Source organism: Vulpes lagopus, chromosome 23 (assembly GCF_018345385.1).
Source record: "Vulpes lagopus strain Blue_001 chromosome 23, ASM1834538v1, whole genome shotgun sequence".
Lineage (NCBI taxonomy): Eukaryota > Metazoa > Chordata > Mammalia > Carnivora > Canidae > Vulpes > Vulpes lagopus.
This window is the reverse complement of record NC_054846.1, coordinates 55635572-55662867: the sequence shown is the minus strand read 5'-3', so window position 1 is coordinate 55662867 and position 27296 is coordinate 55635572. Positions and strand designations below refer to the sequence as shown.

The 27296-nt window shown below is 41.1% G+C and overlaps 1 long non-coding RNA gene across 1 annotated transcript; it reads left to right on the top strand.

Moving 5' to 3' along the window:
• The first annotated feature begins 666 nt into the window (after window positions 1-666).
• LOC121481509 lies at window positions 667-25417 on the top strand. The gene is made up of 3 exons (XR_005985307.1): window positions 667-862; window positions 10512-10608; window positions 24400-25417. It is a non-coding gene; the product is annotated as an uncharacterized LOC121481509 (long non-coding RNA).
• The last annotated feature ends 1879 nt before the right edge of the window (window positions 25418-27296 follow it).

Here is a 27296-nt window from a genome sequence, read left to right as displayed (position 1 = left end):
ACTGATCATAATAAGTATATTATTCTGTTGCCAGATTTTGACCATGGGAAAGCCCTCTGTGTGGGAAATCTGTGCACCTTCTGCTTAATTTTTTGGAACCTAAAACTGTTTTATTTTTTTAAAAAAAACATATTGTAGTCTGCATATCCTGCAACTAAAAAAAATCAACTTTAGCTGTAACAGTAAGTAACTTTTTCCTCCTCCTTTCTTTCCATTTGTCTTCCCTCCTCCTTCCATCCTTCAAGGCTCCCAGCCTTTTTGGTGTCCTTCCTTTCTGAGCAGTTCAGTGTGAAACCCATCAGGTGTTCACATTTGTCCGGCAGAATCGGCCTTCGGTGACTATCGGACTTCACGGCGGACCCAGGTCTCGGCGCCGAGCCCGGGCAGGTGTCCGCCCATCCCGTCGGGCCCGAGCCGCTCACCTCCGCGCGCTAGGAGGTCCAGGCCAGGCCCCCACCTGCGCTCGGCGCTGACCCGCCCACCCCGTCGCTAGGCCCCGCCCCCGGGGGCGCGTCCAGCGCCTCGCCCCGCCCACCCGCGCGTTCGTTGGTCCGGCCCTACGCTCGTTCCGGCCGCGCCCCGCCCAGGCCCCGCCCCCGCGCCGTCCGCCGGCCGGAAGGGGGCGTGGCTGCGCAGGCCCACGCCGCGCCCCGCCCCCCCCGGCACGCAGGCTCCGCGCACGCGCGCGCCCCCGCCTGAGCCACGGTCTGGGCCGCGGGGAGCGGGCGGGTGGAGGCTGGGCCGCGGAGGCCGGAGGGGAGGAGCCCGGGCCGCCGCCGCCTTGCAGGAGGGGAGCATGTCTGCGAGTCGAGCCAAGAAAGTGAAGATGGCCACCAAGTCGTGCCCCGAGTGCGACCAGCAGGTGGGGGCCGGGCGGGGGCGGCCCGGGGCGCGGGAGTCAGGGGGGGTCACGGGGGCGCGGTCCGGCCGGTGCCCACCTGGCGGCGGGGGCGCGGGGGTCACGGGGGGTCGCCCGGTGACCGGGCCCGGGGCCGAGCACGGCCGCGCCCTCCGCCCGGGAGCCCGGCGGCCGCTTTGTTCCCGCCGCGACGACACAGTGACCTGCTGGAGGCCGGGAGGGGGCGACCTCAGCGCGCTCGGCGGTGCCCCGCGTGACCCGGTGACCTGCGCTTGTCCTCCGAAGGCGCAGTTTCTCTAGGCTCCCCCTCTGTGAATGGTAGGTCGTTGTCTGGCTTCAAAAAGGTGAATTTACCTTGAACATTTAGTGTCTACTTTATGAACCAAGTCCACGCGCGGTCCAGGGCTCAGCCAGCCCCCGAGGCCCAGCCCTGGCCCAGCTGGAAAACCTGCGTGGACTCGGAAGAGCCTCGCGCGCTCGCAGGTGCGCGCGCTCGCAGGTGCGCGCGCTCGCAGGTGCGCGCGCTCGCAGGTGCGCGCGCTCGCAGGTGCGCGCGCTCGCAGGTGCGCGCGCTCGCAGGTGCGCGCGCTCGCAGGTGCGCGCGCTCGCAGGTGCGCGCGCTCGCAGGTGCGCGCGCTCGCAGGTGCGCGCGCTCGCAGGTGCGCGCGCTCGCAGGTGCGCGCGCTCGCAGGTGCGCGCGCTCGCAGGTGCGCGCGCTCGCAGGTGCTCACTCCCCGGGCGCCCCCTGTGGGCCCAGAGGGCAGCGCGGTGGTGAGAAGGAGACTGCCCGCGGCCTAGAAGCCCCTTTGCGGAGCCCAGGAGGGAAGCCGCTGCCTCCAGGGTTTTGCAGGGAAAGGCCCGCTTGTACTTCCTGTACTTCCTGTACTTGGGGAGCCTGAAGCTGTGGCCCCTCACCAGGTGCCCGGATTCCCGCTCAGATGCCAATAAGGGGCCATTTTTACCGCGAGCAATACCGTCTAGTAACATTACCTGATTAGGCCGGAGTGCCGAATTTCACCAAAAGTCTATTTTCTCTGGAAGGACTTTGGTTAATCCTTTACTGACATGTCATAATCCCATGAAGGTTTTTTTTTTTTTTTTTTAAGATTTTTGTTTATTTATTCACGAGAGACACAGAGGCAGAGACACAGGCAGAGGGAGGAGCAGGCTCCATGCAGGGAGCCCGACGTGGGACTCGATCCCGGGTCTCCAGGATCACACCCCGGGGCTGCAGGCGGCACTAAACTGCTGCGCCACCAAGACTGCCACCCAGGTGCCCTTCTGTTGCATTCCTATACATTAATGAAACAGTGAAATTAAGAAAACAGTCTGTTTACAATGGCCAAAATAATAAAATATCTAGGAATAAACTTAACTAAGGAAGTGTGAAAGATCTGTACTCTCGGGGATCTCTGGGTGGCTCAGCGGTTTAGTGCCTGCTGGGCCCAGGGCACAATCCTGGGGTCCCAGGATCGAGTCCCACATCGGGCTCCCGGCATGGAGCCTGCTTCTCCCTCCTCCTGTGTCTCTGCCTCTCTCTCTCTCTCTCTCTCTATCATAAATAAATAAATCTTTTTTAAAAAAAAAGATCTGTACTCTGAAAACTATAAAACAGTTATGAGAGAAATTGAAGGTGACACAAACAAATGGAAAGGTATTCCATGCTCATGGACTGAGAACCAATATTGTAAAAATGTCTGTCCTGCCTTAAGCCATCTACAGATTTAATGCAGTCCCTATCAAAATACCAAGAGCATTTCTCAGAGCTAAAACATTCCCAAAATTTGTTCTACCACAAAAGACCAAGTAGCCAAAGTAATCTTGAAAAGAACAAAACTGTGAGGTATCACAATCCTAGATTTCAAGGTAGACTACAAAGCTGTAGTAATCAAAACATTATGATACTGGCACAAAATAGACACAGGGATGCCTGGGTGGCTCAATAGTTGAACATCTGCCTTCAGCTCAGGGTGTGATCCCAGAGTTCTGGGATCAAGTCCCACGTCAGGCTCCCTGCATGGAGCCTGCTTCTCCCTCTGCCTGTGTCTCTGCCTCTCTCTGTGTCTCTCATGAATAAATAAATAAAATCTTTAAAAAAAATAGACACAGATCAATGGAACAGAATAGAGAACTCAGAAACAAACCGACGATTATATGGTCAATTAATCTTCAACATTGGAGGCAAGAATATGCAGTTGGAAAAAGGCAGTCTCTTCAGCAAGTAGCTGTTGGGACAGCTACATGCAAAAGAATGAAACCAGACCACTTTCTGACACCTTGCACAAAAACTCAAAATAGATGAATAACCTAAATAGGAGGCCTGAAACCATAAAGATCCTAGAAGAGAGCACACAAGCAGTAATGTCTCTGACATTGGCCATAGCAGCATTTTTCTAGATAGGTCTTCTGACAGAGGAAACAAAAGCAAAAATAAACTATTGGGACTACATCAAAATTAAAAGCTGCATAGGAGAGGAAGTAATCAACAAAACTATAAGATAACTTAATGGGAAAAGATGTTTGCAAATGAAATATCTGATAGAGGGTTAGTATCCAAATATATAAAGAACTGATACAACTCAATAGCCCCAAAACAAATAATTCAATTAAAAAGAGGGTAGAAGACAACACATTTCTCCAATGAAGACATCTGGATGACCAGCCGGCAGGCACATGAAAAGATGCTCAACATCACTCATCATCAGAGGAACGCAAATCAAAACTACAGTGAGGTATCCTCTCATACCTGTCGCAATGGCTAGAATAAAAAACAAGAAACAACAAGTGTTGGTGGGGATGTGGAGAAAGGGGAACCCTCGTGTACTGTTGGTGGGAATTCAGATGGGTACAGCCACTTGGAAAACAGTGTGGAGGGTCCTCAAAAACTTAAAGATGGGGGATGCCTGTGTGGCTCCATGGTTGAGCGTCTGCCTTTGGCTCAGGTCGTGATCCCAGGGTCCTGGGATCGAGTCCTGCATTGGGCTCCCCATGGGGAGCCTGCTTCTCCCTCTGCCTAAGTCTCTGCCTCCGTGTGTCTCTCATGAATAAATTTTCAAAAATCTTAAAAAAAAAACAAAACTTAAAAACGGAACTACCCTATGATCCAGTGATTGCACTACTGAGTACCCTTAAAATCCCCCCCCCCAAAAAACCAACACTAATTCGAAGAGGTACATGCACCCCTGTGCTTATTGCAGTAGTATTTACAGTGGCCAAGATGTGGGAGCAGCCCAAGTGTCCACCAGTCAATGAATGGATAAAGAAGTGGCACATATAGACAATGAGATATTAGTCATAAAAAAGAATGAAATCTAGCCATTTGCAACAGCATGAATGGAGCTGGAGTGTAATGCTAAGGAAAATAAGTCAGTTGGAGTAAGACAAATATTGTATACTTTCACTCATGTGGAATTTAAGAAACAAATGAAGAAGGAAAAGAGAAAAACCAAAAAACAGACTATAGAGAACAAACTGATGGTTGCCGGAGGGGAGGCAGTTGAGATGGGAAATAGGTGAGCAGGATTAAGGGCACACTTACGGTGGGCACCGAGTCATGCATAGGATTGTCGGATCACTGTGTGGTACACCTGAAACTAATGTAACCCTGTGAAAAAATTATGGTCACCCTAGAGTATGTGAAATACGTAAATATTGCAATAAAGCAAGTCAAATGAAATTTCTGGTTCTCCAGGGCACATAAAAGCTGTATTACACCATCAGTCTATTCAGTATGCAGTAGTAGCTTTGTGTCTAACAGAAGAATGTATATACCGTAACTAAAAAATACTTCACTGCTGAAGAATGCTGTCATCTGAGCCTTCAGTGAGTTGTGATCTTTTTGCTTGTGGAGGGTTTTGCCTTGATGTCGACGGCTGTTGACTGATCGGGGTAGTGGTGCTGAGGGTTGGGGTGACTGTCGCGATTTCTTGACGTAAGAGAGCAGTGAAGTTTGCCGTCGTTGATTGATTCTTCCTTTCCCAGTTCCTCTGCAGCATGCAATACTGTTAGCATTCACCCGCAGTAAAACTTGTTTCAAAATTGGAGTCAGTCCTTTCAAACTGTGTTCCTTTATCAACTAAATTTATGTAATATTCTAAATCCTTTGATGTCATTTCAACAGTCTTCACAGCATCTTCACCAGGATAGATTCCATCTGGAGAAACCACTTTCTTTGCTCATCCATAAGAAGCAACTCCCCATCCATTAAAATTATGAGATTGCAGCAATTCAGACCATCTGCAGGCTCCACTTCTGATTCTGGTTCTCTGTCACATTTTGTATTTACTTCTGAACCTCTCAGAGTCACCCATGAAGTCTGGAATGAACTTCTTCCAAACTCCTGTTGATATTTTTACCTCTTCCCAGGAATCGCAAATGTTCTTTTTTTTTTTTTTTTTTAAGATTTTATTATTTGAGAGAGAGCACTTGCAGGAGAGCACAAGCAGGGGGGAGTGGTAGAGGGGGAGAGAGAGGGAGAAGCAGACTCCCCCACTGAGCAGGGAGCCTGGTGAGGGCTCAATCCCAAGACCCTGGGACCATGACCTGAGCCAAAGGCAGACGCTTAACCGAGTGAGCTATCCAGAGACCCCTGAATCATGACTATTCTTGATAGTGTGCAGAATGCTGAATTCTTTCCAGGAGATTTTCAATCTATTTTGTGTAGATTCATCAGAGGAATCACTATTTAGGGATCTGTAGCCTTACAAAATGTATTTCTTAAATAAGAAGACTTAAAATGGTTCCTTGATCCATAGACTGCAGAATGGATGTTGTGTTCGCAGGTATGAAAACAACATAGCTTCATTGTACCTCGCCAGAGCTCTTGGATGACCAGGAGCCATGGCCGTGAACAGTGACATTTTGAAAGGAACCTTTGTTTCTCCACTGTAGGTCTTAATAGTGGGCTTGAAATATTTAATAAGCCATGTTGTAAACAGATGTACTATCATCTAGGTTTTGTTTTCCCATTAATAGAACATAGGCAGATTTAGCATAATTCTTAGGAGCCCTAGGATCTTTGGAATGGTAAATGAGCTTTGGCTTCAACTTAAAGCCACAGATGCATTAACCCCTGCAAGAGAATCGGCCCGTCCTTTGAAGCTTTGAGGCCAGGCACTGACTTCTCTCCAGCTGTGAAAGTCATAGGTAGCATCTTCTTCAAATATAAGGCTGTTTCATCTACATTGAGACTCTATTATTCAGTGTAGACACCTTCATTAGTTATCTTAGCTGGGTCTTCTGGGTGACTTATTGCAGCTTCTCTGTCAGCACTTGCTGCTTCACTTTGCACTGTTAGGTTATGGAGGCCGCTTCATTCCTTAAGCCTCACAAACCAACTTCATGCAACCAGACTTTTCTTCTGCAACTTCCTCACCTCTCTCAGCCTTCATAGAATTGAATAGAATTAGGGCCTTGCCCTGAGTTAGGCTTTGGCTTAAGGGAATGTGGTGGCTGGTTTGATCTTTTTCCAGCCCCCTAAAACTTTCTGCAAATTAACTATAAGGCTGTTTCACCTTCTTATCATTCGTGTGTTCACTGGAGTGAGCCATTTCCTTCAAGAAATTTTCCTTTGTGTTTATAATTTGGCTGACTCTTTGGTGTAAGAGGCCTTTCTTAGCTTTTGACATGGCTTTCCTACTAAGCTTACTCATTTCTAGCTTTGGATTTAAAATGAGAGATGTGTGCTTTTTTCCTTTAACTTGAATACTTAAAGGCCACTGTAGGGTTATTACCTGGCCTAATGTCAATATTTCCATGTCTTAGGGTACAGAGAGGCCTGAGGAAAGGGACATAGATAGGGGAATGGCCAATTGGTAGAGCATTCAGGATACACACATTTATTAATTAAGTTTTGTGGTCTTGTATGGGTCTTGTATAGGCAGTCCAAAATGATGAAAATACTAACATCAAAGATCATGGATCACCATAACAGGATAATAGTGAAAGAGTTAGAAGTATTTCAAAAATTACCATAATATGATAAAGACACGAAGTGAGAAAATGGTGGATTGGAAATGGTGGAAAATGGTGCTGATAGCCTGGCTCCATGAAGTATTGCCACAAACCTTCAATATGTAAAACCTAGAGTATCTGTGAAGCACTTTGCACAAAGCAAAGTGCAATAAAATGAGGTATGTCTGTAATTAAATCTCTCTCTCTTTTTTTTTTTTGTCTCTAGGAAAAGCCTTGTCAGTTTTGTTCATCTTTTCAAAAAAAAAACTCAACTTTTGTTTCATTGATTTTGTTTCTCTATTCTCTATATTGTTTATCTCTAATCTTTATTATTTCCTTCTTTATGCTGGCTTGGGTTTCATTTGCTCTTCTTTTTCTAATTGCTTAAGTTGTAAAGTTAGGTTGTTGATTTGAGATCTTTCTTCTTTCTTAACGTAAGCATTTACAGCTATATAACTTTCCTCCATAACATCGCTTTCACTATGTCCTATGATTGGTAGGTTGTATTTTTTTTCATTCATCTCTAAGATTTTCTAATTTTCCTTATGAGTTCTTTTTTTTTAAGATTTTTTATTTATTTATTCATGATAGTCACAGAGAGAAGAGAGAGAGGCAGAGACACAGGCAGAGGGAGAAGCGGGCACCATGCTGGGAGCCCGATGTGGGACTCGATCCCAGGACTCCAGGATCGCGCCCTGGGCCAAAGGCAAGCACTAAACCGCTGAGCCACCCAGGGATCCCTATGAGTTTTTTTTTGATCCATTGGTTATTTCAGAGTATATTGTTTAATTTCTAAAATGCTTTGAATTTTCTAGTTTTCCTTTTTGATGTTAATTTCTAACTTGGTCCTGTTGTGGTTGGAGAAGATACTTTGAATGATATACTGTCTTAAAAAATGAACTTAAGGCACCTGGGTGGCACAGTCATTTAAGCATCTGACTTTTGGTTTTGGCTTAGGTCATGATCTTGGGGTCATGAAATCGAGTCCCATGTCAGGCTCTGCTCTGAGTGTAGAATCTGCTTAAGTTTCTCTCTCCTTCTTCCTCTGCCCCTCCCCCCTGCTTTCTCTCTCTCTCTCAAATAAATAATTCTTTAAAAATGAACTTTAATTCTTACCTGTGCCATATACAAATAATATTTCAAGAAGGGCTGTAGATCTACATAGAAAATTTTAAACTATGAAACTTCTAGAAAATACTAAAAAATCTTTGTGAACTTAAGTTAGGCATTTGTTTGGTGTTGCAACACCAAAAGCATGACCCATAAAAGAAGAAAATGATAAATTGGACTTAATCAAAATTAAACTTCTGTTCTTTGAAAATCACTGTTTAGAAAAAGGAAAGACATGAACCAATAACAAGCTTTGCAAAGCATGTATGTAATAGAAGACTTGTATCCAGAATATGTAAAGAGCTCTCAAAGCTTAATAATAAAAGAAAAACCAATTAAAAGGCAAAAATTTGAATAGACATTTGACCAGAGTAGACTTAACAGCAAATAAGCTCATAGAAAAATGCCCGACATCATTAGTCATTAGGGACATGCGTATTACCACAGTGAGATCGTATGGGAATAACTAAAGTTAAAAAGAACATACCGAGTATTGACAAGGATATGGAGGAAGTGGACGTCTCATCCTCTGCTGGCGGGAATGTAAAATGGTACAACCACTTTGGGAAATAGTTTGGCAGTTTTCTTTTTTAAAAACCTACCATATGATCCAGCCATTTCCACTTTTAGCTATTTATTCAAGAAAAAAGAATGTGTGTGTGTGTGTGTGTGTGTATACACACATATATATATAAAGACTTTTCCATGAAAGTTCATAGGAGCTTTATTTGTAATAGCTTAAGCCTGGAAACAGTCAACATGTACAGATACACTGAGGTTTATCTTTACATGGAATAATATTCAGCAATAAAAGGAATGAGCTTATTACATTCAAAAGCATGGACAAATCTCAAAATAATTATGCTAAGGGAAAGAAGCTAAACAAAAAAAGCATGTATTTATGATTCCGTTTATATAAAACTCTAGAAAATTCAGAAAGCTGATCAGTAGCTGCTTGGGGATATTGAAGGGGATGCTAAGGAGAGGTAAGAGGGTAGATTACATGGTGTATGAGGAAACTTAGGGATGATGGATATATTCACTATCCTGATGGTGGTGACAGTTTCATGGGCATACACAGTTGTCAAAACCTGTCCAATAGTACGTTTTAAATATGTATAGTTTATTGTATGTTAATTATAACTTAATAAAGCTGGTAAATGACATAATCATTTTTTTACTTAAAACTGTTAAGATCACAGACTACTTCAGGTAGTAAAGACCTTAGAAAAGAAAACAGAACCCTGCCAGGCAAATGAGATCTGTTCCGGGTCTTTCCTCTACAGGAGCCTGGGAGAACATATGTCTAGCACCTATTTTGTAGTCTCCCTCAAACTGGCAATTGTAAATAAATAATCCTTTTCCAGTAATTGATCCTGGCCCTCTTCCTCTCTCATGTTCAAACTCTTGAAGGCAGATTTTTTTATTAAGTATTTTCTAGAAGTTTTCTAGTTTAAAATGTTTTATGTAGGTCTACAGTCCATCTTGAAATATTTGTATATGGAATAAGGTCAGAATCAAAGTTCATTTTTTAAGACCAATATCGTTCAAAGTATCTTTTGCAACCACAACAGGATGAAGTTGGAAATCAACAACAGAAAGGAAAACTAGAAATTTCAAAAATTTGTAGAAATTAAACAACGTACTCTGAAATAACTGATGGGCTAAAAAAGAAATTACAAGTTTTTATTTTAATTTTTTACAGATTTTATTTACTCATTTATGAGAGACACAGAGAGAAAGGCAGAGACACAGGCAGAGGGAGAAGCAGGCTCCATGCAGGGAGCCCGACATGAGACTCGATCCCGGGACCCCAAGATCAGGCCCGGGGCTGAAGGCGATGCTAAACCACCGAGCCACCCAGGGATCCCCTAAATTACAAGTTTTTAGTTCTATTTTATGATTAGTAATGAATTTGTGTCCAAGACTTATTTCTTTCTCCCTTTAAAATGTCTGTCAAATATATTGTTTGGTTTTTTTGGGGGGGGGCGGGGAGGGATGCATTCCCCTGCCAGCATCCCAGAACAGGACAACAGCCTCTCATCCTGGGATTAATGTAATAATTTCCTAACCTTTTTTTCTAGTCTAACCCACATTGTAACTATTCTGAGACTGACATTTTAGGAAATAGTTTTTTACTTGACATACTTCCTGTAGCCGCTTACATTAGTGTTATTAAATATTTACCATATGCATGGCGCTGTAAAGGACTAGGAGAGTGGGAGGGGTATGATTTCCTATCTCAAATCGTTTTTATGAAGATGTGGAGTTTATTTTTTTTTTTTAAGATTTTATTTATTTATTCATAGACACAGAGAGAGAGAGGCAGAGACACAGGCAGAGGGAGAAGCAGGCTCCATGCAGGGAGCCCGACGTGGGATTCAACCCTGGGTCTCCAGGATCACACCCCAGGCCGCAGGCGGCGCCAAACCGCTGCGCCACCAGGGCTGCCCAAGATGTGGAGTTTAAATTAAAATAATCTCTACCTTCAAGTAACTTGTTGTTGAGTTGAAGAGACCACATAAACATTTTAGAAGTTCAGTAAATAGTAAAATAGTAACATTTTTTTTTCCTTTTTCCCCCCCTCCAGGTTCCTGTTGCATGTAAATCTTGTCCCTGTGGTTACGTATTTATTAATAGGAAACTTCTAAAAGTAAAACACTCAGAGAAATCATCACCTTTTACAGGTAATTGAGAAATTGAGAGAGTTTATCACTTTTCTGTCTTTTATGGTTTCCATTATATAAAGTTAAAATTAATTTTTGTGAGGTTTTTCTTTTCTTTTTGGCTGGGAGAATTGTAATACTAAAGTCTATTGAAGTATGTCTTTGGTTTCTATTAGGCACAATTAGTCATTTACATTGATTTTCTTTTAAGATTTTATTTATTTATTCATGAGAGACACACACAGAGAGAGGCAGAAACACAGGCAGAGAAGGGAGCAGGCTCCATGTAGGGAGCCTGACGTGGGTCTTGATCCCGGGTCTCCAGGATCACACCATGGGCTGAAGGCAGCACTAAACCGCTGAGCCCCCCGGTATTAGTTTTTTAAAGTACTAGTAATTTTTTTTGATTCGCTGATTTAGACTATCTAAAAAAATGTGCACTTCAATTTTGTTTGAATTTTTATTTTTTTTAAAAGATTTTATATATTTATTCCTGAGAGACACAGAGAGAGAGGCAGAGACACAGGCAGAGGGAGAAGCAGGCTCCACGCAGGGAGCCCGATGCGGGACTCGATCCCAGGACTCCATGATCATGCCTTGAGCCAAATGCAGGCGCTAAACTGCTGAGCCACCCAGGCATACCCTTGTTTGAGTTTTTGCTTTCTCTTTAAAGTTGAGAAATCTAGATTTATACCATAAGTGTATTCAGAGGTGGGTTTTTGTTACTCCTAGTTTTTTCCTGTAATAAAATCACATAACAGTAGTGAATCCAAAATGGTAGAAGATTTATTACAAACAATTATTGAGTGCCTAACATATGCCAGGTACTATATATCTTGGGCATACAGTAATCTACTTCTAAGACAGCTTTAGTACCGTCATAGTGGTTGAAGGTGTGCGCATAGGAATATGCATATGGGATATGTGGGGAAAAATACCAGCTCATGATAAGTGCTAGGTAGGAAATTAAAATAGGGTACTGCCCTAGAGGTTAACTGGAAGGCTACTCTTGATTGAGTGGTCCAGGGAATGCATCTCTGAGGAGGAGATATTTTATAAGGTCTGAATAGCTGAAGGGGCTAGACATGAAAACTAGGGAAAGCAAATTATAGGCAGAGAGAAAAGAGGCAGAGATTCTAAGGCAGGATTTATTCCAGGAATGCAGGATTGGTATAATATAAGAAAACCTATTAGTATCATATACCATGTTAATAAATATAAAGAAAAAATAAAAAAAAAATAAAATAAATTAAAAAAAAAGAAAAAATAATAAGGTAATTTCTGTAGATACTGAGAAAACCTTTGACAAAATTAAGTACCCATCCATGATAGAGAAACTCAAGAAAATAGGATTTGAAGAATACTTTTTTAATTTGATGAAGTATATATCTTAGCATTAAAGCTATTTATTCTATCTATAAAATCTTAGCATTAAAGCTATTTATTCTATCTATAAATAAAGCTATTTATAGCTATCCATTCATTCATTCATTCATTCATTCATTCATTCGAGACACAGAGAGGCAGAGACACAGGCAGGGGGAGAAACAGGCTCCATGCAGGGAGCCCAACGTGGGACTCGATCCCAGGACCCCAGGATCATGACCTGAACCAAAGGCAGATGCTCAGCCACTGAGCTACCCAGGCATCCCTAGTATCTTATATAAATGGGGAAACACTACAGGAATTTCCATTCAAGTCAGGAACAAGGCAAGCATCCTCACTATCTTCACTATCGTTCAGCATTATGTTAGAGGTAAATTAGCCAAGACAAATAAGAGAAATAAGAGACATAAAAGTGGGTAAAGAATAAGTAGAGGGCAGCCTGGGTGGCTCAGCAGTTTAGTGCCACCTTCAGCCCAGGGCATGATCCTGGAGACCCGGGATTGAGTCCCACGTCAGGTTTCCTGCATGGAGCCTGCTTGTCTCTGCCCGCCCCCCTCTCTGTGTCTCTCATGAATAAATAAAATCTTAAAAAAAAAAGAACAAGTAGAACAGTATCTATTTGCAGATCATAGTGTAACTGGACTCCAGAGAATCAATGATAAAACTAACTCCTACAGTAAAAGAATTCAGTGAAGGATCAGGATTTAAAATTAACATACAAAAATCAGCTTTCATATATAGAAATAGCTTAAACTGGACATAATGTTAGAGAAAAGCCCATTTACAATAGCGACATGAAGGATTAAATGTTTAGGAATAAATTTATTAAGAAAGGCATAAAACAAATTTAAAATACTCCTAAAAGCCAAACTGTGGAAGGAGCCTCGGTGTCCATCGACAGATGATGGATAAGGAAGCTGTGGTCTTTGTATACAATGGAGTATGGCTCAGCCATCAGAAATGACAAATACCCACCATTTGCTTCAACGTGGATGGAACTGGAGGGTATTATGCTGTGTGAAGTAAGTCAAATGGAGAAGGAAAATCATTATATGATTTCATTCATACGGATAATATAAAAAATAGTGAAAGGGATTATAGAGGAAAGGGGGAAATATCAGTGGGAAATACCAGTGAAGGTGACAAAACATGAGAGATTCCTAACTGGGAAAGGAACAAGGGGAAGGGGAGGTGGGCGGGGGGTGGAGTGACTGGGTGATGGGCACTGAAGGGGGCACTTGATGGGCTGAGCACTGGGTGTTATACTATATGTTGACAAATCAAACTCCAATGAAAAAATATACAAAAAAAAAAAACTTCTCTGAAGTTTCACACATTAAAAAAAATAATAATAAAATAAAATAAAACACTCCTAAAAGACACTAAAGCAGATTTAAGGAAATGGTAAAACATCCCTTGCTCTTGAATATGATGATTCAACATCCTAAAGATGTTAATCCTCCCAAGTTAATTTATTAAATCAATGCAATTTTAATAAAAATCCTAACAAGTTGTTTCATTGAGTTAGACAAGCGGATTTTAGGGTTCATGTGGAAATACAAACATGCAAAAATACCCAGAATAATTGTCAATTGACTTTTAGTAAAGGTCCTAAGGAAATTAAATGGGAAATAATAGTCTTTTCAACAAATGGTATTGGGATATGATGCTAGATATGCAAAAGAATGAAGTTGGGACCCTACCTCACGACATACATAAAAATTAATTAAAAATACGGGGCGCCTCGGTGGCTCAGTTGGTTAAGCATCCAGTTCTTGATTTCAACTCACGTCATGATCTCAGGATTCTGAGATCAAACCCTGTATCAGGCTCAGCGTGGAGTCTGCTTGTCCCTCTCCCTCTGTTCCTCCCTGGCTTGTGTGCTCTCTCTCTCTGATTCTGTATCTCTAATACATTTTTATAAAATCTTTAAAAATTCATAAACCTAACTATAAGAGCTAACAAAGCTATAAAACTCCTAGATGAAAACAGTAAATCGTAGTTACTTTGGGTTAGGCAGTGTTTTCTTAAATATGACACCCAAAGCTCAAATGACATACATACACACATACGTATATAGGGCTATGCAAAGTTTAAAACTTTTTTTATTTTGCTGCAGATATTATCAAGAAAGCAGAAAGACAACTCACAAAATGGGAAAAACTTTTTGCAAATCATATATCTGATAAGGACTTCTATCCCTAATATACAAAGAACTCTTACTCCTCAATAGTAAAAAGAGAAATAACCTATTTTTAAAAATGGGCAGAGGATATGAATGGAATTTGTCCAAAAAAAGATCTATAAATGGCCAATAAGTACACTAAAAGATGTTCAACATTATTAGTCATTAGAGAAATGTAAATCAAAATCATGAGATCACTAAGATGCAGTAATAAGAGAAAATAACAATTATTGGTAAGGAAATGGAAAAGTTGAAACCCGTATCCCTGCTGTTAGGAATGTAAAACAGCGCAGACACTTTGAAAACCATCTGCCAGTTTCTCAAATGGTTAAATATAGTTATAATATGATCTAGCGATTCCACTCTTAGGTATAAACTCAGGAGAGTTGAAGACAGAAGTGGGCACAAACATTTATATGTGAATGTTATTAGCAGCATTAGTCATAATAGCTAAAAAGTGGAAACAGTCCTGATACCCATCAACTGATGATAAACAAATGTCATATATCCATACGATGGAACATTATTTGACAGTAAAAAGAAAGGAAGTATTGATATGTGCTACAGGATGAATCACTCTTGGAAATGTGCTATGTGAAAGAAGCCAGTCACAAAAGATCACATATTTTATGGTTCCAATTATAGAAAATGTCCACATAGACAAATTTATAGATTGTAAATTTTTTAAATTTTATTTATTTATGATAGTCACACAGAGAGAGAGAGAGAGGCAGACACAGGCAGAGGGAGAAGCAGGCTCCATGCACCGGGAGCCCGATGTGGGATTCGATCCTGGGTCTCCAGGATCGCGCCCTGGGCCAAAGACAGGCGCTAAACCGCTGCGCCACCCAGGGATCCCAAATTTATAGATTGTAAATAGATTAACGGTTTAGGGCTGGTAAAGGGAGGGGGAAGAATAGGAGACAACTGTTAATGGGTATAGAGTTTCTTTTGGATGTGGAGAAATGTCCTAAAATTGGATTCACAATCCGGCAAGTGTACTAAAAGCCACCATCTATATTTTAAATGGGTAAATTGTACAGGATGTGAGTTCTAGCCCAATAATACTGGTTATATTATTTTTAAAGGTTTGTTTATTTGAGAGGGAAAGAGAGCAGGAGCAGGAGGGGCAGAAGGAGAGGGAGAGAGAATCTCCAGCAGAGTCTGTGCTGAGCACAGAGCAGACTCAGGGCTCAATTTTAGGATCCTGAGGGCATAACCTGCACCAAAACCAAGATGCTTAACTGACTGTGCCACTCAGGTGTCCCAATAAAACTGATTTAGAAATATCCAGGAAAATACTTAAAAAGAGAAATTGTAAGGGTTGAATAACCCTATCAGTCATTAAAATATATTATGAAAAAAAAAATGAAATCGATTATAAAGCCTCTGGGGTGCTCTCAATTTGTAGAGCATGCAACTCTTGATTTCAGGGTCATGAGTTCAAACCCCACATTGTACGCAGAGCTTGCTTAATTAAAAGAATATATATGTATATATTATATATATATGTACACACACACAATGAATCCTGTATAATTAAAACCTTGTGGCATTGGCAGGGATAAATAGAACAGTGGAAAAGAATAAAAAGTGCAGAATTAGACCCAAATTCATATGGGAAGTTAGTATATGACATACTAACTAACATACTAACATAGATCACTAGGGTAAAATGGACCTTTTCATTTTTTTTATTGGGGTAAAATATGTGTAACATATTTATCATTTTAACCATTAATAAGTGTACAATTAATTCAGTGGCATTAAAAACATTCACAATACTGTGTATCCATCACTGGTATTTTACTTAAAACTTTTTTTTTTACCATCCCGGACATAACTCTGTACCCACTGAACAATCTCTTCCTCTTCCCCACTGCCCTGCCCCCGTACATCTCCCCGCATTCCCTGGCAACCTCTGCTTTGTATCTCCGAAAATGTGCCTATTCTGGGCCCCTCATATATAAGTGGAATCATGTATTTATCCTTCTGTGTCTGGCTTATTTTAGGAAGCATAATGTTTTCAAGGTCTATCCATTTGTAGCATTTATCAAAATTTCATTACCAGGATCCCTGGGTGGCGCAGCGGTTTGGCGCCTGCCTTTGGCCCAGGGCGCGATCCTGGAGACTCGGGATCGAATCCCACGTCAGGCTCCCGGTGCATGGAGCCTGCTTCTCCCTCTGCCTATGTCTCTGCCTCTCTCTCTCTCTCACTGTGTGCCTATCATAAATAAATAAAATTTTAAAAAAAAATCAAAATTTCATTACCTTTTATGTCTGAATAATTACCATTTTATGTATATACCACATTTTTAAATTCAGTCTTCTGATGGGCAACAGGATGTTGTAATGAACATTGGTGTCTAGATACCTGTTCAAATCCCTGGTTTCAGTTCTTTTGGATAGGTACCTCGGAGTAGAATTGCTGGGTCATATGGTAGTTCTGTGTTTAACCTTTTGAGGAAATCCCAAACTGTTTTCCATAGTGGTTGTGCTGTTACAGGGGTTCCAATAATTCATATTCTTACCAAAATTTGTTGACTTCCCCCCTCTTTTTTTTGGAGAGAAGGAAAGTGCATGAGCAGGGGTGAGGGGAGGTTGGGGGGGGCAGAGAGAGAATCTGAAGCAGGCTCCATGCCCATTGGGGAGCCAGATGAGGGGCTCCATCTCACGACTCTGAGATCATGACCTGAGCTGAAATCAAGAGTCAGATGCGTAATGGACTGAGCCATGTAGGTGCCCCCAATGTTTTTTTCTTATTATTATCACCATCCAAGTAGGTGTGAATTGTTTACCTTACTGGGTTTTGATATGCATTTCCCTAAACACCATGTTAAGCATCTTTTCATTTGCTTATAGGCATCTGTATATCTTTTTTTTTTTTTTAAGATTTTATTTGTTTATTCATGAGAGACATAGAGAGGCAGAGACACAGGCAGAGGGAGAAGCAGACCCCATGCAGGGAGAACCATACAGGACTCGATCCCGAGACTCCGAGATCATGACCTGAGCCAAAGCAGACACTCAACTGCTGAGCCACCCAAGGGCCCCCATTTGTATATCTTCTTTGGAGAAATGTCTATTCAACTCCTTTGCCCATCTTTAACTGCATTGTTTTGGTTGGTGGGTAAGCTGTAGAAGTTCATTATGTATTTTCAGTATTAATCCCTTACCAGAAATATGATTTGTAAGTATTTTTTGCCATTCTGTGGGTTGTCTTTTCACTTTCTGGATAGTGTTCTTTGATGCACAAAATTCTTAATTTTGATAAGGTCAAACTTACCTAATTTTTCTTTGGTTTTTATTAATTGCAGTAAAATACAAAAATATAAAATTTACCATCTTAACTATTTTCAGGTATATAGTTCAGTAGTATTAAGTAGATTCACGTCTTTGTGCTGTCAGTCTCCAGAACTTTTTCATCTCCTAAAACTGAAATTCTATAGCCTTAACTCTCATTCCAGCTAACCTCTGTTTCTGTCTCTAGGAATATGACTATTCTAGGTACATCATTTAAGTGGAATCGTACGGTATTTGTTTTTTGTTTTTTGTTTTTTTATGACCGGTTATTTTACTTAGCATCATGTCTTCATGGTTCGTGTATGTTATAGCATGTGTCAGAATTTCCTTTCTTTTCAAGGATGAATAATAGTCTGTTGTCTGCAATTACTATGTTTTGTTTATGCATTTATTGGCTGATGGGCACTTGGGTTGTTTCCACTCTTTGACCATTGTGAATAATGATGCTATGAATGTAGGTGTATAAATACCTCTTTGAGACTCTGTTTTCAGATCTTTTGGATATATTCCCAGAAGTAGAATTATTGGATCATATGGTAATCCTGTTTTTAATTTTTTGAGAAACCAACATGGTTGTTTTCCATAGAGGCTTCCACCATTTTCCATTCCTACCAGTTGTGCCCAAGGATTCCAGTTTTGCTGTATCTTTGCTAACACTTGTTATTTTCTCTTGTTAGTAGCCATCCTAATGGGTGTGAGTTGATGTCTCATTGTGGTTTTGATTTGCATTTCCCTAATGATTAATGATGTTGAACATCTTTTCAAATCCTTGTTGTCCATGTGTATATTTTTCATTGGAGAAATATTGAAGTCCTTTTGTTCATTTTAAAATTAGGCTATTTGTATTTTGTTGTTGAGTTGTAGGAGTTCTTTATATATTCTGGATATTTACCCCTTATCAGATAGGCAGTTTTTAAATATTCCATTCTGTAGGTTGCCTTTTCACTATTAATTATTTCTTTTGCACAGAAGTTTTAAATATCTTTTTTTAGAAGTTTTAAATTTTAATGTAGTTTAGTTTACCTATTTTTTTTACTTTTGTTGTCATATTCGTTACATTATTGCCAAATTCCAATGCCATGAAGATTTTCCTCAATGTTCTCTTTAAGACTTTTGTAATTTTAGTTTTTATCTTTAGGTCTCTGATCCATTTTTTTAATCAATTTTTGTATGTGGTGTGGGTTAGGGTCCAACTTCATTCTTTTGCATTTGGATATAGTTTCCCCAGTACTATTTGTTGAGAAACCATCCTTTCCCACTAAATGGTCTTGACACCATTATTGAAAATCAATTAACCATATGTGTGAGGGTTTATTTCTGGGATTTCTATTCCATTGGTCTTTATGTTTGTTCTTATGCCCATACCATATTATTTTAATCATTGTGGCTTTGTAGTAAGTTTCAAAGTTAGGAAGTGTGATTTCTCTAACTTTATTTTTTTTTTTTCAGGATTATTTTGCTTATTCAGGGCCCTTTGCAATTCCGTGTGGGAAAAAAGGCTGTTAGACTTTTGATAGGATTATGTTGAATCTTTAGATTGCTTTGGCTAATATCGACATCTTAACAATGTTAAGTCTTCTTGCATATGAATATGATTGCGTTTTCATTTATTTAGATCTTGTTTAATTTTTTCAGCACTGTTTTCAGCATAAAAGTCTTACTTCCTTGGTTAGATATATTCCTAAGTATTTTTATTATTTTTGATAGCTGTTGAATTGCTTTCCTAGTTTTCAGATTATTCATCACTGGTGTATAAAAGCAGAACTGATTTTTGCTCTTGTCCCCTACAACTTTGCTGAACTTTGGAAAGTTTTTGGAAACTTTTTTGAAAAGTGATCTACTTTTTTTTCATGGAACAGTGAATGATCCACTTTTAGCATTTCCTAAATAGCTACCCACTTGTCCCTGCACTATTATTAAAAGAGCCATCTTTATATTCGCCACTCACATGAGTTAATTCCTCTGTAATTTTGGTGTAGAAAAAGGCTTGCTAACTGTAACTTAAAATACAGAGGCATTAAAAGGAAAAGATAGATAAATTTCACTAAATTCTTGGAAACAAAAAAAAAAAGCCATAAATAAAAGTTTGTCAAAGAGAAACTGGGAGAAAATATTCACAATATATACTACATAAAAAGAACAATATATTTTATATTTAAACAGCTCTTAAAATCTGAGGGACAGGGGCACCTGGGGGGCTCAGCTGGTTAAACATCTGCCTTAGGCTTAGGTCATGATCTCAGGGTCCTGGGATCCAACCCCACATCAGGCTCCCTGCTCAGTGAGGAGTCTGCTTCTCCTTCTCCTTCTGCCTCTCCCCCTGCTCATGCTCTCTATCTATGTAAATAAATAAATAAATAAATAAATAAATAAATAAAATCTTTAAAGAACATATGAGGGATAAAAGCTTTTCTGGTTGTGACACCACGTGGTGAAGGTCTCTTGTCTACATTGTCAGGCCATGCAGTCCAAGGGCCCACTGCATTCTGGTCCTTAGACACAAAATGATGGCCCCAGGTGTGGTGCACTGCAGACAGGGCAACAGTCTTATACAGGTGAATGGGCAGCCCCCAGAGATGATCTCGCAGTGCACACTGCAGTACAAGCTACTAGAACCTGTTCTGGTTCTGAGCAAGGAATGATTTCCTGGAGTAGACCTCTGAGTCTGTGTGAAGGGTAGTGGTCACATGGCCCAGATTAGTACAGTTGTTCAAAGCTCTGGGGTCCAGAAATACGTGGATGAGGCTTCTAAGCAGGAGCTAAGATGTCTTCATCCAATATGACCAAACCCTGCTGGGGGTCATTGATCCCCATCTCAGTGAGTCCAAAAGGTTTGGAGGCCCTTGGGTGCTCCCTCTGGTGCTCATACTTGCTACCAGAAATCCTATTGATAAGTCCCTCAGGAAGATCAGAGTTCACCTTGGCAATAAATAGTGGTTGTGAGACTTACGGTTTCAAAACAAAACAACATATTTCAGGGACAAAGTTCTAAAAACCTGATATAAAAATGGGAATCCGATATGAAGAGACAACTCACACAAAAAAAAATAAGACATAGTAATGTCCTGAAATATATGAAAAAAGTTCAGGTTCACTCATAATTAGAGAACTGCAAATTAAAATAATACCTACCAAGAGCAAAAATTTTTAAATATGACAGTATACTTTGTTGGTAAAGCTGTGGAGAAATGGGCACTCCTACATCGCTGGTGCGAATATGAATATTCATAACCCTTCCAAAGGGAAATTTGGCAATATCTAAAAATACTACGTATGTATCGATTTACTTTTTGACCCAGCAAGACCATTTCTGGGTTTTTACCATTAAGATATACCTCCAACGATACAAAAATACATATGCACAAGAAATTCACTACAGCAATGTAATGCAATTAATTGCAAAGTATTGGAAACAGTCTAAATGCCCACACAAAGCAAAGTATCCATTTAGTGTAGTAATGGAACTATTAAAAAAAAAAAAAACCAAAAGGATGAGAATGATTTGTATCAACTGATACAGTGTTTCTCAGATAATATACTGTTAAGTGACAAAGGTAAAGCACAGGAGTATCTGTAGTATGAACTTTTGTTCAATAAAGAAGGAGATAGGGACGCCTCCCTTTGGCTCAGGGCGTGGCCCTGGGGTCCCGGGATCGAGTCCCACATCAGGCTCCCTGTGTGGGGCCTGCTTCTCCCTCTGCCTGTGTCTCTGCCTCTCTATGTGTCTCATGAATAAATAAAAAAAATTTTTAAAAGACTCAGAAAATTATGAATATTAAAAAAAAAGAGATACAAGACAGTTCACGTGTATCAGTCATTTGCATAAAATCAATACTGGGAGGATAAACTGGAAACTAAAGTGATGTGATTGGTAACCTGCTGGGGGTATGTGGGAAAGGGGTGCAAAACAGTGGGGAGATGGGAACTGTGTATCAGGAATGAGGAAGGAGTGACATTAAAGGGGATGGGGAAGAAAACTTTATTCCAAGTTGTTTTGGAAAATAACCTCTTGATTGGATGCTGTAATGGTGAAGATAAAAAAGAACTGCAGATTAATGCTGTAATGTAGTCAGTAAATATATTTGTCACAGGGGCATAAATTAGCAATTCCAAAATTGCCATATGTGTGCACTTAAACTGAACAAATCAGTAAATATGTTTTAGACAACAAAAACTGGGTTTCTCACAAATACAGAAAGGAGAAGGCTAAAATGAACTTTGTTGGGTCAGTTTGGAATCTGAAATATCAGTATATGGGTGGGTTACTATGCATGTATTTCCTAGCTGTGTCCACTGAGAGTGACTAAAAGGTATGACACCCCAGCAGTAATGAACAAACGTAGGATCCAGGTTTTTATTTCTAAGTATGATTCTCCACTTCTTGGAGAAGTGGTTGATTCCAGGACTGACACAGAAAATACTAAAGGTGCTTGGAACACCTTGATGTGTGCCAGGTAATAACAAAGTACTAAAAAAAAAAAAAGAAGAAGAAGAAAAGAAGAAGGAGAAGGTGGTTCAAATGGACAAAGCTGGAGCACTTTGAGCAAAAGAAATAATGAAATCACTGGATTATATTCCATAGAATAATAAAGTAAATATCCGTGAGTGCATACTGATACAGATATAAAATGAGAAATGAACATTTCTCACTTATAGTAGAATTCCAGTTAATACCTGTGGAAGGATGGATGGATTGAGGGAAATAGAAAATAAGAATTAGCAAAACAGTATTAATTGTTGCAGACAAGATCCACCAATTGATTGTAAAATTAGTGAAAATGTGAGGATAAGTAAAATTTAGGTAGATTCAAAGTATGGTCCCCCAGGATTGTCATTAATCACAAAGGGAAAGATAACTTTACTAGGATGAAACTTGCCAGAATTTATCTTAGTCGGTGATCAAGGTGAACATCACAATAATAAAGCGTATGCACATCTTGAAACCCATGATACCATGCACTAGAAAGGATACGTCATGTCTGTGTATTCTTGCCAAAAATGTATAACCTTAGTCCAGTCATCAGGAAACATCAGCCATACCCAGACAAGGTATATTTGATAAGGTCAAGGGCATGGAAAATAAGGGAAGACCAAGGCATTCTCAGAGATTAGAGGAAACAAAGGAGATGTGACAAGTATGTGGGAGGTGTTTGTTTTTTTGTACAATGATCTGTTCTTGTTTATTGAAATCTATTTCTGTTTTCTCTTTGAACATTAAAGGCATGATTTAAAATGTCTTTTTTTAACTTGTCTTATAATGTCTCTTTCAGATTGTTCCATTATTTGTATTTTGAGATACGAATTCTATTCATGTGTCCCTTCACCACTGTGGTTTGTTTTTTTTGTTTGTTTGGTTTTGTTTTTGTTTTTGTTTTTTAGCTTTTCTCACTTTCTTGCATTTGGGAAATTCTCTTTTGCTTTTGGACTTAGCTTTGTACTAAAACAAGTTTTGATTTTCACTTATATCTCAACTAGCACATTTGAAGTGGAAGAGGTGGCTCCTTGCATTAATTAAATCTACTATATTGATGGGAAACCTCTCTCCCCTATTCCTATTCCATTTATGAACAATAGGATAATTGCTCTCAGGGTATTAGGGTCTAAAATAAAGCTACTCACTTTCCAGGGATTTATCTTACAGTTGCAATATGTATTTTTGTTTGTTTTTTGGTAACAATATATTGTGATTGAGGTCAGAATTTTTTTCTGCTTTTGTAATGGAAGACATCAACTTATTTGAAATAATTTAGAACTCAAGTGATGGTAGAAAGGAATAGAAACCTTTTCCCTTTCCACTTTACCATCTTGGAAGCATAGGGGAAGAAAAAGGGAGAAAAGTTACTATTGGAGGAATATGTACTTGTAAGGGACTGGAATTAAAGCTGCTGAAAAGAAGAACTCCCCTCTTCATACCCCAAGATTTCTCCCAAACATTGTCTAGATTTGAATTCTGCTGAGTCAATCTCTCTCTCCCCCTCTTTTTTTTTCTTTCTCTACCCCTTTGGTAGGTTTAGGGCATGTGTATGTGGGGTCTTAGTTTTAAAAAGTCTAGTGGCCAGTGGATCCTAGTACCATTTAGAATACGTGACTACCAGGGGAGAATGGAAAACAGTTCTTTCATATATCTGAAATATCATTTTTATTCATTTACACCAAAATTAACTATGAAGCCCAAGAAAGTGAAATAAGCAAAATAAGAAAAATTCCATAGTAAATAAGGATCTAGAAAACATAAAGAACTTGTGAAGTGGCAGTCATTCAGATCATATGAAGCAGGGAAGAGGAAGATCTACAAATACTTTTGTCAGAAAACATTGGAAGCAATTATTTATCAACCCATTATGGGAGGATTTTTTCCCCCAAGCATTAGATGGATCTGAGACCTTAATCTGATAGCACTGGAAATACTGTGTGGCAGGCATTAAGTTCCTAGACGTAAGAGCACAACTCCTATTTTAGTTCAAAAGCATTTCTTTCATGGCAGTGCTTATCAGATTACTGGAAATTGTATTCCTACTTACAGTCATCTGCCTGCTGGAAGCTGTTGGCAGGAGAACAGCGATAAAAACATGCATCCTCAGGATCCCTGGGTGGCGCAGCGGTTTGGCGCCTGCCTTTGGCCCAGGGCGCGATCCTGGAGACCCGGGATCGAATCCCACGTCGGGCTCCCGGTGCATGGAGCCTGCTTCTCACTCCGCCTGTGTCTCTGCCTCTCTCTCTCTCTGTGACTATCATAAATAAATAAAAATTAAAAAAAAATATTAAAAAAAAAAAACATGCATCCTCCAGATGAAATTGCTGAGATTTGACAAGTCAAAGCTTGATTGATCATGATTGATTAACTTGATGTTAGGTCTATTTTCAGTTGCGTTGTGTAGTATTCCTGATGATATTATGGCCTTTGATGGCTGAGTCTTTATTGTTTGTTTCCTCCACAGAAGTGAACAGTGCCCCGTCTTTGAAAGATTTGCGAATACTATTTTTATATGAATTTAAACTAGGACATAGTGCAGCCACAGCAAGTAGAAACATCAATTCTGTCTTTGGAAAAGGCTCTGTTAGTGAGAGGACTATCCGGTGGTGGTTTGAAAAATTTCGTTCTGGGGATCTGAGTCTGAAAAATGAGCCTCGAGGGAGACCCAAATCTGTTTTAAATGAAGATCAACTGAGAGCCATGGTGGAAGCTAACCCCAAAACAGCAATTCGAGGCCTTGCGGCAGACTTAGGAGTTTCTGCTACAACAATTTCTCGACACCTGGCTGCAATAGGAAAGGTGAAAAAGTTGGACAAGTGGGTAGGTAACACCAACTGACGGATGATCATAAACGGAGATAATTACAGGTGTGCTCTTACCTTGGGATTTGAAAGAGCAGAGACCTATTTTGGAGAAATCTTAAGCTTTGACCAAAAAAAAATGATAGTGGTCTGGACAATGGTTGGATGTTGATGTAGTTTCCAAACGTGTTAAAACCATCACTGCAATCAAAAAAAGGTTCTGGTAACTCTATGGTGGTCCACCAAGAGAGTATTTCATTGCTTTTGACTCAGACAAAACTAATAGTAGCATCTTTTTGTCAAGAAGTTGAAACTATTTGTCAAAAATGGGTCTAAAAGCGCTGCATTGGTGAGCAGGTATGGAGGGACCTGTACTTTTCCATCATTTGACCACTGAAACCCCAGACCACCAATGGGAGTAACTGCATTGGGCCAAGGTCTTTTGCCAAATCCATCACACTCACCTGACCTTTTTTCAACAGATTACTACCTCTTTTACCATTTGGAACTCCAAGAAACAGAACATTCTCCAATAGACAACAGTAATTGAAGGATTTGAATAAATTTTAACAATGCTGAATTTTATAAATATGTAATATTTGGAGAAATTTATTGTTGGGGGAAAGTAGTGAGTACTAACTGCGTATTTTGCTCGAATAAAACTTCTTTTTCTGAAAAATACAACATTTTCATTTTTACGTAAAGCCACTTTCATATTTCTCAACTTAATAGCTTCCCAGACTCTGGCGGAACATGAAGACCTACAGGTACCTAAGGTTCTGGAAAATTACGAGCTGCCCCTGAGTTTCGGGCTTCTTCCCTGGAGGAATGAGGATCTACCCAGAGTGTATGTGTGTGTGAACGATGCTTAGGGCTCAGCCATGCGAAGATCTGGGTAGGGGGCTGTAGCGGGCTTCAGGGAGACGAGCAACTTCGTCAAAAGCTCTCAGGCTCTCGGAAAATACTTTTTAAATAAAGAAATGAAAGCATGTCTCTAATACCAAAAGCCGTGTACACAGGAGATGGGGCACAGTGGTGCTTTTGGAGGATGATCCCTGTTCTGTCGCCCGGCGCCGGTCCCTTCTTTCATGTGATTCCCATGCTGATTGTTTTTTTTTTTTTTTAAATGTCAGTGACCTACCGGAGACCATAATTAGTGGCCTCTTTATGATTCTGTAGCTCGCTGGCAGTTATTCCTCATGGCATCCGGGGATTAGGTTGGGGTAGAGACCCTGGGATGCTCCTCTTCCCATCCCTCTCCTCCTGACCATCCGCGACGGCTGTTCTGTGAAGGAGGGCCGAGGAATCCTAGGAGCTCAGGGCGCCAAGGACGTCCTGGATGGATCTTAACTGGAGGGAGAGACCCGGGGGAGGAATGGAGGGAAAGATGGACAGAAATGTCCTAAAGCAGAATTGACTGTGGCTGAAGAATGAAAGACCATGGGATGCGTGTCTGAAGAGACGTCCCTTCCTTTGGACAGAGGCAGCCTGGTGCTGCAACGTGGGCTTCGTGAGCAGAGGGCCTGGCCACCCAGCCTGCTTGGGGTCATCTGCTCGCCTTCCTGCCCTGTCCCCGGGTCGTCAGGGGCTCTCAGCACTGTTTCTGCGGCTCCTGCCCGACGGCTGCCTCATCCAGAGAGCGAGGGCCAACACTGAGCTCCGATTATACGGGAACGAGGCTACAACCAGACGTGCGGGAAGGAGCAGGAGAAAGGCCCGGGGTAGGCCTGATGGCCTTGGAGAGGGGCAGTGGCCTGAGTTCCCTGGTCTGTCCCTGGTGGGGAGGAGCTGCCTCATGACCACCCACCCTTCCCGCAGTTTTCAGACCCCTGTCAGACCCCCAGGGCCGGACGGCGTGCTGGCCTGACGCAGTCAGTGGATGGCCCAGGTCAGCCTGATGGGTGGTTTCTTCCAAGAAGCAGCAGTGACCTGTGGCAGGACAGGGAAAGGAGCAGCTACGGGCCGTGAGCTCTCCCAGCAGTCCCCCTCACCAGGCCCAACAAGGGGGCAGACTTGAGCAGCAGTGAGAACGGCAGATCCTGTGGCTCCTGTGACCGAGCTGGGCCCGAACCATTAGTGCATTTGGTTCATGTGAGGCAGTCATTACCCTTTCTGCGTAAGCCGTTTTTGCAGAGCTTGGCTTTCCATGTTAGCAAAAGAAAGATTGCTGACTGATACCCCCTCCCCGAGCCTTCCTTTACTTAACTAAGATAAAGTTCATGAAACCACCTTGCAGGGCTTGGGGAGGAAGAAGGACAGTTCATATAAAGCACAGGCACAGAGTAGCTGCCCAATAAATATTATTTAATACCATGAAAAGTAGAAGCAGAAAAGGCAAAGTCAGGTGTAGGGGACACCTTGGAGGCCCCTCTGTGTGCGGGGCCAGCCACATGGCTGAGTTCAGTCTCAGTGAAGGCTGGTGCATGGCCTGGACCGTCCGGAGGTACGCAGCTGTAAGGAGGCTGACTTGTTCAGTCACTCTGAGCCTGTGGCTTTTCTGCAGTAAGTGCCCCCCGCCCCAGTGTATCATTGGTCCCACAGGAACCAAAGAAAAGCTCCC